Source organism: Mus pahari, chromosome 15 (genome assembly GCF_900095145.1).
Source record: "Mus pahari chromosome 15, PAHARI_EIJ_v1.1, whole genome shotgun sequence".
Taxonomy (NCBI): Eukaryota; Metazoa; Chordata; class Mammalia; order Rodentia; family Muridae; genus Mus; species Mus pahari.
The window spans coordinates 47975386-47988480 of NC_034604.1; positions in this window are offsets into that span (position 1 = coordinate 47975386).

Below are 13095 nucleotides of genomic sequence, written 5' to 3' on the forward strand. Positions count from 1 at the left end.
CTCTTATCTAGACTCTATACTAAAAAGCTTCTCTCCAGAATTTTCACTTAGATATTTAATCCCACTTTCCTGGTATATGGCATCATTCATAATTTGCTCTTAGCTTTTGCTATCCATCTCCCATCATACCTGATACTTATCCCTTGCTTATGGTACTTCTGACTGTTTAGCAGCAACATTTCCTCCGTCTTTGGCCTCAGCTTCCGCCCAGGATTCCACGGAACATCTTGTAGAGCATCCTGTCCTTGGGTGGAATCTAGGCCAGGAAATAAGGGGGATCGTTTCCAGAGAATGAACCTACCCAGGAAGTCAGAGAATTAGTTCATCACCAGTAAGGTAAGGAAGGATGACAACCCGTCACGGAACATGCCTCTGTTATATGACATTCTGCCCTCAGAACTCAAGTCAGGGAGATGGCGTGAGTAAAGCACTTGCTAGCAAGCATGAGGAGCTGAGTTTGAGCCTCAGCATTCATGTTCGGAAACCAGGCTTCTTGTGATTTGCATGCGAAATGTCCCCCACCGACTCATTTATTAAACATTTGGTCCTCAGCTGGAAATGCTAATTAGAACAGTAGCAGACCATTTAGGTGGTATAGCCTTGTGGAAGTGAATCACTGGGGTAGGCCTTGAGGCTTTATAGCCACATCCTATCTCCTGGTCATAGTTTTCTAGCCACCATGCCATCCCTGCCTGCCGCCATGTTTCCCCTAACGTTATTAACTATATCCACCTGGGACTGAGAGGCAAACTAAATCCTTTACCCTTATGCTGCTGTTGTCAGAGCGCTTCACTACAGCAAGTAACACAAAAGGTAGATACAACAGCATTGCACACCACCTCTGCTTCCAACACTTGGGAGACAGCAACAGCAAGTCCAGGGTTGGACTTGAAGTGAGTTCAAGGCCTGCCTAGGCTAGCTGAGAATCTATCTCAAAGAGAAAAGAGGAGAGGAGAGGAGAGGAGAAAAAAGGAGAGGAGGGGAGGAGAGGGGAGGGAAAGGGAGGGGAGGGGAGGGGAGGGGAAGAGAAGAAAAGGAGAGGCAGACAGAAACAGAAACAAAGATAGAGAGACAGAGACACAGAGAGAGACATGTAGAGAGAGACAGAAAGATAGAGAGACAGACACAAAGAGGGAGGGGGAAGAGAGGGCAGCTAAATTTCATTTTAATAAATTGCAAGAGTTTGTAGAAAAAAACCTTTTCATAATGCCGTAATTCTGTTGTATTGAAATAAGGTTGCTTTAAGTATACACAGCTTTCATAGGTCATAGATATTTTTAAAGATTCTTCTTTTCATCTTGCATTCCATTACAGCTTTATAAAGTAGACCATACGCTAGTTTTTACTGACATTAGAGAACTGATGTCTTTGTTCTGTTCTGCTTTGCATTACAGGTGGTGAGACTACAGGCATCCGCCATCACACAACTGGATCACTAAGATTGATAGCAAGAAGTGCTACTCCCAATTCTAAACCTTTGGCCAGCAGACTCAAGGTTAAAGGGTCTCAGTGCCGTGTCACTGCCAAATTCCCACATTCAAACCCCTCAGAATGATGATATTAAGAGACAGGTCTTTCGGGAGTTACTGGATGCTCTTCAAAGGGATACGGAAAGGAACCCCTGTCCTCTGTGAGAACATAGAAAGAAGACATCACTTGACACCAGATCTGCTGTCACTAACCTGGGACTGCTCCAGCCTCCAGAACTGGGAGAGAGAAAAAAAAAAAAACCTAGCGTTTATGAGTAACCAACTCTAAGGTATTCTGTTATACGATTGTACCAACTAAGACACTGGGGGTGGGAGAATGGACGGTATTTGTTTCTGGTTCAAAGCTGCCATGCTCTTTGTTTATAATTAAGTTTGTGCCCCAGAGATTCGGTGTAGATGATGGCTCTTCAGTGTGTTAGTAAGACCACCAAGAGACAAAGCCTGGTGGGAGCCATGGGCTCATTGGAGACATGCCCCTGTGTTAGTGTGTCATCTTGGAGCAGCATAGTCACCGGAAGGGGACTTCCGACAGTGCCTGTGAAGGGTTGTTTGGAGGATGTCAATTGAGGTGATGATGTCTTCACTCCCACTCTTGTGCAATTATTTTATATCAGGGTTTTCTGCACTGCCCGTGAGGGGAGAAGTCGAACTGTAGAAGTAGCAAGCATGCACTGACTCACTCTCTGATTGTGGGTGGGATAAGACTGTGGCTGCAAGTTCCTGCCACCTCAGCTTGCCTACTCCAATGATGGACTTTCCTTCGAAATTTTCAGACCAATAGACCCGTTTTCTCTTGAGTTGGTTTGTCACAGAATCGGGAAAAGAAACTAAGACAGCCCTGGAAGGCATTGTGGATCTCTGGTCCCTCACTCTTTGTTTTTCTCACTGACTAAGAGGTGAGGCTCTCTCTCTCTCTCTCTCTCTCTCTCTCTCTCTCTCTCTCTCTCTCTCTCTCTCTGTCATGATGCTTTTGCTTGAACTAACAAAACAAATGGATCATAGACTAGAACTTGCAAAGCTGTCAGTCAAAATAGACCCTTTCTCGGTAGAAGTTAATTTCCTTAGGCATTTTGTGATAGTAACAGTAAGCTGATGAAATAAGAATTTATTATCTTTGCCTCTGTATTTGGCTTGACTTGGTGCTGCTTGTTCCAATCTACTTCCCAATGTCTCCCTTTTAAAATAGGATGGTTATCTTATACAAACCCCAGTGTGTTTTGAAATCATGCAAGTTGTTATGTTTTATTTTACAGGGACAAGTAGCTGAAAGAGGTCTTATTTGTACTCGGTAGAAACTTTCAGCTTGGACTTTTGAGCAACACTGGAACAAATTATGACTTTAGGACTAGTAGAGTGGATTTTTCATTGTGAGGGTTACACTAACTTTGGAAGTTGGGGGTAGAATACTATGCTTTTTGTTGTTGTTTTGTTTGTTTGCTTGCTTGCTTGGTTGTTTTGTTTTTGTTTTTGTTTTTGTTTTTGTTTTTTGATATGATCTGAGCCAAAGTTTTGTCCTCACTGAAAACTTTGGGAGGTCGGACCTTTAGAAGGAGGGGCATAGATGGAGGCCATTGCTTGACCCTCTCCTTGCTACAGTTTTATATTTTTGTAACATGATTTCTTCCTCCAACCTGACACCTATTGTTGCGATTAATCAGCAATGAGACCCTCTCATCACCAGAGTCAAGCTAATCCTGGTGCTTTCACCTTAAATGTCTAAAATTTTGATCTTAATAACTTCTTTTCTCTATGAGGTTAGCTTGTCTCAGGTAGTTTGTTACAGTGGCAAAATAGAATGAGATAAAAGTACATAGTACATCTATACAATTGCATCCCAGATGGCCAAGACTGTAACCATGAAATAACACCCCAAATAGACCAGATACAGTTTTGTAAGCTATGAAACTGAGTACTTGTTGTATAGCTATTTCTTATGAATAAGAACATTCCTTCTTGTAGGGAAGCTCCTTGGGTAAGCAACCCTCACAATTTCAGAAAGCTCCTAAAATTTACAAGATTCATAAGCCCCTTTCTCCAAGAAACAGTAACAATTGCTTTAGATGGGAGACTCTCTCTCCTGCCTAGCTGTCTGCCTGCTGTGTGAGGAGTTCCAGGGATGCAGCTCTGTGGCTCATCACCCACACTGGAGCAGGTTTTATGATATAGCTATAAGTAAGTAACTCCAGCAAGGAAAGGAAATGATTCACTAGATATACTCGGGTAGAACTGTTTCTTTGCTCTTTCAGTGATTGATCTGAGGTGAATAGGTGTTTGTTCACATCTTCTCAGGAAAAGTAACATAACCATATCCAGTTGGTAGTCTACCATTTGAAGGCAAAGAGCTTTCAAGTGATGGGGTAACGTGATGTGCTTGGTTTCATGAATATTAACATGTTGCCTGATTTTACTTCAAGGAAAATGGATCAAAAGATATTTTAAAGAGGTTGTCAGTGAATAAAGTGCTCATTCAGTCCACAAATAGTGATGCCTACAGCGTTATGGAATGACAAAAACTGCCCAGTCGTGGTGACTTGTAATCCCAGTGATTCTAAATACCTTTCTTTCCCTCTCATGTTGGGTACCACATTAGAACCTCGGGTCTAATTATTGCAGATGTTAAATTAGAAACTTAAATTAGAAACTTATCAGTGGCATGGCCAAGCCAGCTTTAGTCAGGAAATGTCCACATGGGGAGCCTGGGCATAGCTATATTCATCTCACTGTGGGCGTTGTTTCCTTGAGCTTGCTGAGCAAGCACAAGTGTGTCCAAGAATGTCTTGTTCTGGTGCAGATCTGTCTCACTCATTCTTTACCAGGAGCCGATAGCAACTAAAAGCTAGTTGTCGGAGGAATTACTCCTTGACAAAGAGGAGGTGCTTATGCTCAAACACCCTGGTGGCCTCTGCTATGATTCCTGTCCTGGGATTTTCTGAGGTTTTAGAGTATAATCCAATAGGCTACAGAATTGTTGGTTCCTAATAGATGCCACGTAGCAGAAGCTGCCTGAAGTATGGTTCCAAACTACTGTCATAGTTAATCTCAGTTATCATTTGATACACCCAAGAAGAGGGAACCTGAAGAAGTTCCTCCATCAAGTCCTGTAGGCATGACTATGGGGACATTTTCTTCATTTCTAATTGATGTAGGAGAGCTCAGCCTGCTTGAGTGGTACCATCCCTCCATAGGAGGGCCTGGCCTGCATAAGGCAGATAGGTGAGTGTGAGAGAGAGGGAGCAAGCCAGGAGCAGCATTTTCCTTTGATTCCTGCCCTAGCTTTCCTGGATGATGGTATAAGCCAATTGAACCTGCACTGGCTGGTTTTGTGTATCAACCTGACACAAGCTGGAGTTATCACAGAGAAAGGAGCTTCAGTTGGGGAAGTGCCTCCATGAGATCCAGCTGTAAGGCATTTTCTCAATTAGTGATCAAGTGGGGAGAGGTCCCCTTGTGGATGGTGCCATCTCTGGGCTGGTAGTCTTGGTTCTATAAGAGAGCAGGCTGAGCAAGCAGGAGAAGCAAGCCCGTAAGAAACATCCCTCCATGGCCTCTGCATCAGCTCCTGCTTCCTGACCTGCTTGAGTTCCAGTCCTGACTTCCTGTGGTGATGAACAGCAGTGTAGAAATATAAGCTGAATTAACCCTTTCCTCCCCAATTTGTCTCTTGGTCATGATGTTTATGCAGGAATAGAAACCCTGACTAAGACAGAACCCCTTTGCCCTACATTGGTTTCGGTCGGCAATGGAAAGCAAGTTTTGGCCAACTAACTAGTGTTTTTGTTGTTGTTTTGTTTTGTTTGTTTGTTTGCTATTTTATCCCAGGCACCATTCAAAGCTTGAGGCCATTCATGTCACCTTGGAAATGGATCAAAGAAGTACACATATTATCTGTTGATTTCAAAATCCAATGAGGTATTTCAAGTACTATATGCTTTTCTTTAATAGTTTTGTGTGCAAGGTGCAGAGGCCTGCCCTTCATAATAAGTTCATGAGCTTCAGGCAGGCACAAGGCCTGTACAAGGTCACTGTTAGTTTCTATTTCTGGATATTACTAGCTTGACTGAATAATGTAGTTGACAGGCAGGAATCCCTATAGAATAGTAAGACAGTTAAGTGCCCCATGGACTAAGCTGTGGTACAGAGCTTAAGCTTTGCAATCGTGAGACAAGTAACTATATTGCTGTTCCTGCCAAGTGCAAGGAGACTGCTTCTGAGATTTCCTTTTCTTCTAAAGAAATAAGTGTGTGTGTGTATGTGTGTGTGTGTGTGTGTGTGTGTGAGAGAGAGAGAGAGAGAGAGAGAGAGAGAGAGAGAGAGAGAGAGAGAGAGAGAGAATCTGCTCCACCATTCCAGGTTGACACCTGAATTTGCAAAGTCATAAGATAAACAACCTTGACTTCACTATTCCAAGTCTCCAGTGATTTTATTGTGAAAGATGGGTGAGTTTTTTTTTTTTTTAATGAAGTGAGGGTTGTTCCTCACAATAATTATGCAGAAAAACAGTAACTTTCTTCAAGCAAAACATGTGTGAGTTTGACCATTTGTTGGAGTCATCTACAGTGACTGTACATTGAGAACAAAGAAAATACCATTATGTAGATACCTGTGAGCCTCTGTGGGCCACGCCCATTCACTGACAGAACGCTTTAAGTCTATGTCCTAACCACTGAACCACACCAATAATCCATCTTCACCTCCTGGATATAGTATCCACCACCCAAGTTCAGGAATCTCTGAAAGGCCGGGGGTGGGGGTGGAGTGTCACACTCCTCATTACACAGTTACTCTGGTAAATGACTGAGTTGTTTTTTTTTTTTTTTTTGTTTTTTTTGTGGAGATTTACAATGAAAACCACAATACACACTTGTTATTACCGGGGGCTACCCATACACAGCAAACCTTGTCTCAATGCTCTATGAGTCTGTGTAGACTCAGTCTGAGTTAGGTGAAGGCAGAGCTCTCTGAATGTGCTTGAGGCTGGCTTTCCAAGTCCAGAGAGTTAAATAGGACATCTGTGGTAAGTTCTCCAGGTGTTCTAACCAGCGTCCTGGAGACAGTCACTGCCTGTAGGCTCTGTAAACATTATGGGCTTAGCTTCCCTGTTTTTTTTTTTTTTGTTGTTGTTTGTTTGTTTGTTTGTTTTTGGTTTTTCGAGACAGGGTTTATCTGTGTAACCCTGGCTGTCCTGGAACTCACTCTGTAGACCAGGCTGGCCTCGAACTCAGAAATCTGCCTGCCTCTGCCAACCGAGTGCTGGGATTAAAGGTGTGCGCCACCACGCCCGGCAGCTTCCCTATTTGATATCTTTCTTAGGTGACTACAAGGTCTTCAGAGAAGGAGGGCAATCTTAGCCGGACAGGGAAAGAAAGCTATTCCAACGCATCCTTACAATTATCCCTGCTTCAGACATAACCGTGCCGCTCTTTCTAAAAAAAAAAAAAAAAAGACTCTGTCTTTCACACAGGAGCCCACAGAGAGCTAAGGAGACCACTGACACTATTTCTTACTCTACTGCTTCAAGTTCTTGGTTTACTTTTGGACGTTTTTAGCTGAGCTACTTAAGAAATAAAATAGTCTGTTTTTGTTTACTTTTTATAAAGTAAGTCAATTTTCATTCATTGTGTTCAAGATGTCAAACACAAGTGAAGCAATATTGTACCATGCTTTTCTCAGTGTCCCCTTCCTGAGGTGGGTTGTCCACAGCAGGACACTACAGCACATGAGAATTGTACCATGCTTTTCTCAATGTCCCCTTCCTGAGATGGATTGTCCACAGCAGGACACTACAGCACATAAGAAGGTACTTGTGAAAACTATGTTGGGACAAGAAACAGAAAACATCAGAAAATTGCACATACAATCTACAGTATTTTGATATTAACCATAGGATGCCCAAAGTCCTTCCTTCAATGGATACTCACTGCAGGTGACCAGAGATGGTAACTGACATCAATTTGAATGGCTATGTCATCAAAGTTGCATACCTTAATAATAGCTTACTATTTTTCTGGCTTGACTCTAAAAGCTTGTTTCCAGAAATTTCCATTGCTTATTCATCTTGCTGATGTCTTAGCAGTCATACTTCTTTGTATTGGATCATTCTTGATGAAGTATTGGACAATCTGAGTTTCCAATCTGCAAGTGTTTACTAGGAGGAATGGTGTTTTCTAGAATATCAGGTAAACCTGATGTGGAATCACCTCTTTCATTGGTATTAATAACAATAAAAGATGAGCCATGAAGATGACAGGCTCTTTCAGGTATATCTTGACATTATTATTATTGTTGTGATTTAATATTACTTGCTCAAATGGCCTCAAGGCTATACGATTGTGCTAAACATTAGCTTTCTATGACCACACAGTACTCATTTAAATAGATATTTTAGTCACGGCAGAGTATTTGTATAATTTGCAGTGTTGACTGTATAATTTAGAGATGTCTTTTTTTAAACACTAAGAATAAAGAAGCAATTCTGGTGTGTGTGAAAAAACTCTTAACAGTGCTAAGGGAACGTCAAGAGTGGCAAGAACAGTGACTCACACTTTGAAGGGGAGAAGGAACTAGGACTAATCTTCTAGCTCTAGGGTAGGCTTTCACCGCATCTGTAAGTGAAGAATTACTTTAGATGAACTACAAAATGTCAGTCAGATCTATTGTTCTCTGAGTCCACAGAACACACAGCATTTAACTATCTGAATAATTCTATCTGACCCAATGATAGGGAAGGACAGTTCACTTGGGAATGCAACTTAATTTGAGTAGAGGGCTTGCCTGGCATGTTGGAAGTGCTGGGTTCAATCCCTAAAAGCACATAAAGTGAATTTAGTGACGTATGCTCTTGGGAGGTGAAGCCAGGAAGATCAGAGGTTCAAGGTCACTCTTCGCTGCACAGTATCTTTAAAGCTAGTCTGGACCACTTAAGACTGTCTCAAGCTTCTTTCCCAGGAAAGGATAGTTCATTGAAATCCATATGCTTATAAAGTCTAAAGGGAGTTTGCATTTGTTTTCCTGTTAGAATGATTTACAGGCAGAAGAGCTATGGGGCTTATTCCAAACCTTGGCAGGAAGTTCTTGAATGTGTAATAAGAAATCATCCTGTTATATCTGGAAGACTTGTTTTTGAGACTGTGTTTCACTTCTTTGCCCAGACTGGCCTGGAACACATTGTGTAGCCCAGGGAGCCTCAAATTCAAGTCAATCCTCCTGCTTCAGCATTCTGGGACCACAGGTGCGAGCCACCACGACTAGCCCATATGGACTGAAAAGGAGCTTAACACAGTATGTTGGGACACAGAACTATTCGTGGGAGCATTGAAAATTTCAGCGTGGGTGCTGGTGGCTCACTGATTTTTTTTTTTTTTTGAGAGATTGACCGACTGACAGACTGATTGATTGATTGATTGATTGATTTAGTGGGGTGCATGGACACATAGACATTGGTTCCCATCTTTCACCATGGGTTCTGAGGGCAAGCTCAGGGCATCAGGCTTAGAAGCAGATGTCTTTATCCACTGAGCTATCTTGCTGGCCCACTCCCTCATTCTTGATACAGACTCTACCTGTAATAACCCTTGAATTTTTGGCCACTAATCCAACTATGGAAATCTTCAGAGTTTGCAAAAGGCTACACATTTCCTGTGTGAACTGCAAGAAGTTTTGCTTTGTGACATCAATGTGACCCTTGCCCCAGAGGTTGTGCTTTGGAAAATTAAGTAATATTTTCATATTACTACAGTAAAATGTCCTTGACCACTCCTTGAATGACACTCTTGAATGATATTCTTTGGTATGAAATAATGGCGGCTTTGAGACAGCAAATATACCTCAGAAAATATACTTTTCCATCAAGATGGTGTGGGAAGCAAAGAAAGCTTTAGACGCAGACATCCTCTAACCACTGTATCATGTAGAGATAGATACAGTTCACCTACTATGCTTGTTTGGGTGGGGGACATGTGACTCTTGGACTTAATTAATGACAATGGAAAGTAGCTTGGAGAAAAGGGGGTTGGAGAGATGACTTAGCAGTAAGAGCACTTGTTCTTGTAGAGGACCTGAGTTTGGTTCCCACATGGTAGCTCACAACCATCTGTAACTCCAGTTCCAGGGGATCTGACTCCCTCTTCTGACCACCAGGTATGCACACGTTATGCAGAAATATATACAGGCAAGCACTCATACGCATAAACTAAATAAATGTAAAAAGAATTAAAATCAAGAAGGCCTAGGTTTGTCCTTTGAAAGTCATTTTAATTGACTCTCCCAAAGCTACTTTAAATAATATTTATTAAATAAAACTATAATTTGGTGTTCCTTTATTTAGAATCCAGTTTCCCCAATGGAAGAATCTGGGCTTTGAACCTTTGCCTGTGAATCACTCAACATGTTTGCGTTAAAAGGAGTAGTGTGCAGGACTCTGGAATGAGTTTCCCCAAGGCTTCTTTAATGGCCTGTCTTTTAATGCATGATAGCTTGAAATCCTCTTTTCAATGTGATCAATTCATTTTAAATTTGAATGAGCTTCTGCTCTTCCTTACAAACTGATAATGCTACTGACTCGGAGGCATAGGATGTGCACTTTGCGTGGATTTTGCAGTCATGGTGGTATGGGTCATTCCAAACACAGACTCCCTTACCTACGTCTCCACATGACTGAAGATGCTCCTGACTAGCAGAGAGTCTGACCTCGATTCTGGCCTAGAACAGAGCGACTCTGGATCCTCCCCCAGGGGCCCCTCCTCCAGGGCTTGTGTGCTGATTCCATGACCAGCAGATTTCACAGACAACAGGGATTTCTTCCATCTTTGAAGTATACCTAGACTTTTACAATCATATTTTCCTTTCCCATATCTTCAGTCTGGAATCGTTTGATTTGCTAATATTCCCTAGCTTAGGTTGGGTTTCAAGCCAAGGACATTACTGCAAGAGAAGCAAGAATAGAAAATCAATACTGTAAAAATTGCCCGTGAAAATCGCTATGAATAACTTCAGTTATTTCTTCATAGTTTAAGGACCATTGTTCTGTCTTCCTCGTTTATGGATCTCTGAGTTTTTATAATGAAATTGTTAAGTTTAAGTCAAGGGCCCTAGAAGAATAACATCTATTCAAGTTTATAAATATCTAGAGGATGTGCTTAAACAAAAATCTTTCAATGTGACCCTAAGTAGATTCAGTTTTTTATTTACATTTTTAAGAGTTATTTCTATTATTTTCAATTGTGTGTAGGTGGATGTGTGTGCATGTGCATGCATGTGCATGTACATGTGTTGGTGATGTACGTGTGAGTACAGATGCCTTGGAGGCCATGGTGTCAGAGCTGGAATTAAAAACAGTTGCAAGATGCCTGATGCAAGTGCTGGGAACTGAGCTCAAGTCCTGTGGAAGGGCATAAAATACATTTAACCTCTGGCCATTTCTCCAGTTGCCCCCTCTTATTTATTTGTTTTTTTTTTTTTTAAGACTTATTTATTCTATATATGTGAGTATACTGTCAAAGTCTTTAGACACACCAGAAGAGGGCATCGGATTCCATTACAGATGGTTGTGAGCCACCATGTAGTGGCTGGGAGTTGAACCCAGGACCTCTGGAGGAGCAGTCAATGCTCTTAACCACTGAGTCATATCTTCAGCCCCACCCCTACCCCCCTTATTTTTTTAATGAGAAAAAAAAATGTCATTTCTTGGTCACATCACTAACGTAGTAGCCCTCTTGCCCTGATCTAATTTACTTGTGCACAACATGCTCATTCCATTTCAATATACCGAAGACATACTGTGCATGGGGAGATGTATTTCTTTTAGACCTGATTGTTCCTTCAGATAACAAGGGAAAGGTCGCAGTTAGCTGAGGATTCGCATATAAGTGCTTTAGACTGCAGAGAACTCACAGAGTGCTACGCTGTGCTTTTAAGCATTTCAGGGCACAAGGAAATGTAGTCATTAGTTATGGGAATAGAGAGTTAGATTTGGGGAGTCAGCCTGATGTGCTCAGTAGGTTCCTGGGGAAACAAGATTCTGCAACTAGGGGGCAGCTCTTTGGGACCCCAAAGTGTGCTGATTCAGGGACACTCATTCTGGCTCTGTCTTTAGGACGGCAGATTCTGGAAGTAACGGGAATCCTGCTGTCATCTTTGATACAGAATCATTTGGTTGCAAGCAACAGAAATGACCTCAGCTCATTTAAATGAACGAAATATACACTAGAGAAATATGAATAGTCTCAGAAGACAGGAAATACCAAAGACCCAGACTTCCGAAAGGACATGAGCTAAAAGAGTTGGCAACTGCTGTGTGCACAGAAGCCTGTATTTGGCAGCGAGGTGACAACAGCAGTGAGTGACGGTGCTTCCTTTCCGTGTATTTATTGAAATTCTGAGTAAGTGCAATCCATCTAGCTGGGATCCTGAATCTTGGATGGGCAAGACACTTTGATGTTTTGATCATGACTGTGTGTTCATGGTGGACGGGGATGGGTCTCAGAGAAAACCTAGGACAGTACTAGCTATTACCAGAAGAGCAGGGAAGCATCATCATCATCATCTTATCACCCCCACTTTCCAAGGCTGTGTCATCCATTGTCCTGCTAGCCTCCTCTCTTCATAGTAGTTATATCATGGACCCGACTCCTAGAAAGCAAGTACAAGCCTAGCTCAGCTTTGATAGAACTGTGCATTAGGAACCCTTAGCTTTGGATTGGCTAATGCCTTATGTTCTGGTTCAAGCATAGCTGTTTTTGTTTGTTTGTTTGTTTGTTTGTTTTTAAGGCTCGCTTTGATTCTTTCTTCTTTCCCAGTAAACAGAAGCCCTGAGCTGCATCTAGCTAGTCCCCCATCTCACCAAGAGGCTTAGATGCTTTCCTGAACACCCAGGGCCTGGCGCTTTTCCCTGCCAGGGAGCTTCCCTGAGCGGTTTGGCACAATTACTTCCACATTTCTATGCGTTGTGCTTCTTCTATGAGACTATTTGGATTTTCCTGGTGGGTCCAGCTAATGACAACTGATGGTATGCCAAATTTCTCTGTGTGCCTCCCTCTTCCTCATAAATTCAGCCCTTTATATATGTCTGGCTCATTCACTATGACTTCTGCTTAATTCAACTTATAAAATATGTTTTTGTCAATACTGAGTCGTTATAAAATCCTAGCAGTAATATACATGAGATTTAAGGAAATATGAAATAATCCAAGGCACTGGTGAGTGTTGGACTTACAGGCATGCACAGCCACACCTGGCTTTTTACTTGGGTTTGGGGGAGGTTGAGTCTTTTGGGCTTACGTGACGGCGTGGCACTGCTGGGTTATATGGTAGACTTCAGATGGTCTAGAGCAGTTTGTAGTTTCACACCAGCAATGAACGAAGTTTCCCCTTTCTCACATCCCCACCAGCATCTGTTGTTGTTTGTTTTGTTGAGCACTGCCGTTCTGAGTAAAGTAAGATGAAATCTCAAGACTGTTTTAATATGTACTTCCCTAATTGTTAAGGACAAGGAATATTTTCTGGAATATTTCTTAGCCATATATATTTTTTCTTCTTTTGAAGACTCTCTATTTAGGTCCTAATCACATTTTTTGAATGGGCTATTTGTTTGTTTTTTAATGCTTTATTT